We start from the raw sequence: 2,252 nt of genomic DNA, 5'->3' as shown, positions 1-2,252 counted from the left end.
CTCCACCAGCAGCTCGGAATAACATCTTGAACTTACAGCGATCTCGCAAATAGTCCTGTGTCCCACTGGGAGTCAAAAACGTCAGATATCGTTAGTGTTGACAACGAATGAAAAAACATTAAAAATCAAAATTATTATCCACCAGATTAGATTAGATGAGATTAGATTAGATTAACCAGCAGATAGGTGTTCTCATGCTAGAGCTTGATAATATATAATGAAATGTTTAGTGCCGGGCCAGGATTCGAACCCATTCACACGTAATATGTGGAGCTGTTGAGGAATCTGCAGTTTTGAACAAACAACAAATTGTAGCCGAGCTCTATTGCCACGAAGGGATCAAATTCCGCGTTAAGGGCGGTCTGAGTCGCATTCCCAGTTCAGAACCAATTTTATCGACATACAGAAGCTCAGATAAAAGATGGAATAAGTGTCCTGTGACCCTACGTAGTGTTTGTTTCGTCACTAGAAATAAATAACTAGTATAAGAAAGGTTACAGGTGATAGAGTTTCTACATGTCGCCACTCCAGACTTTATTGTGGTTCAACCTAACGTCTACTTGGTAGAGAAGGAATATCATCTTTAATGTGAATTTCAGACCACACTGCCATTATATCTTCTTCACTTGGTGTAGTCAGAAGAGAATGGAATCTTTCTCTCCCTATCTAAAATCATTGACAGAAGTGGGAATCGAACTCAAACCATAGGTATAAGAACCTACCATCAGTCCAACAGACCACCAAACGCTCTTTTCTGTGACTCATTTCTCTATTGTTACGCCGGTGCGCCACTCTGGATGAGAATTCTGACACACAGGCTCCCTGTAGTAAATTGCAGCATGTTCAGTAAATTCATTTACTTGGTTGACCGAATCACCATGAACTAGCTGCCTCGGCTACCCAGTGCATACATTCGACTCTATTTTGTAATCACCGAAATAAAATCACGTAACTGCTCCCTACACAGAACTGCCAACAGTGTAGGATGCAGAAATTTAAATAGGAAGTGTTCCTTTCCACTTGAGCTATTCTATTGCGCTATCTGTTTGTAAAAAACGTCATGCAGCGCAAAAGAAAAGCTGTAACTGTTTCTCTCAGAAGTCTAGACCCAGCCATTTGCATTATCTCGCAGCGCTGTGGTATGCAGAAGTTCTGGAGGAATTGTTGTTCAGCTCTGGAGCAGTTGTAGCTATGTGTCAGCTAGTAGCGTAATGGTAAGTGTTGTGCACAATGGATGAGATGTCGTGAGTTCGAATACATTTACTACTAATTTTTTTTTTAAAGCGTAATTCTTCTGTCTGCTGAAGTTACCAATCTAATGGAACTTTGAACATAATTCCCTTCACTTCTCAACCCAAAATAGTCGCATGTGGAAAAAGGGCTAACTTCTGTGACATTTTGTTCTTTTCAGGTTAAATAGGCAGCCAGGCAGCAGATGCATCTCGAAGCTTTTGTATTATGTATGGGGAGAGCCCATCGTGCTCAAATACGTCAGAAAAGTATTTTCTACATTAGCTGTCGTGTGGTAGTGGCATTTTATTCTTCTTCAAACATTGTTTGACAGCTTTAACTCAGAACAAGTTTTCTACATGCATGTAATCAATAAACTGCATGTGCATCGTCAGACTGTTATAGATAACATCAGAGAATTCCCATATATCGTTGATGATTAATTTCTCTCTCATGTTTAGTATTGCTTTAACAACACTAAAGGAAACCTTACGAAAACTGTGCACTGTATTATAAGAAATGAAATAAAACTACCCACGATAACCTTACGACGAAAGTCTGTTTTAATAAAACTGAGTATCTGTACACACGCATGCCTCTATCGACACGAATTAATAAAATACTACTCACTTAGATTTTGATTGGGTCTGTGTTTAATTGGTATGCTGTGTCATACTCAAGAGGTATGCAAAAGTGGCATTTCATAAATATGGTTATGTATTTCTAGAAACCCAAAATTTGCTTGTCAGCAGCGGAAAGACGCGTTACCCGTTGTGCAGCATTGTAAGTTTTTCACCACTGCACTATGAGCCGAAAGTATTTTGTTGCGATTTCCTTATTGATGTTTGATCTGACTGCTTGTAGCTCTTTCACAGAAGGGTTAAAAACTTTGAAGTCAGTGAGACTGGAACTGCGAATCATATCAGACGCATTTTCACAGGTCAGCACGTTACCACAGACCTGGCAAACAGGTATGTGTGTGTGAGGTTCCTCTTACGAGCCAGGTAGTGGCTAGAACTCAT

This window comes from Schistocerca cancellata, chromosome 4 (assembly GCF_023864275.1).
Source record: "Schistocerca cancellata isolate TAMUIC-IGC-003103 chromosome 4, iqSchCanc2.1, whole genome shotgun sequence".
Lineage (NCBI taxonomy): Eukaryota > Metazoa > Arthropoda > Insecta > Orthoptera > Acrididae > Schistocerca > Schistocerca cancellata.
This window is presented reverse-complemented; position numbering follows the sequence as displayed.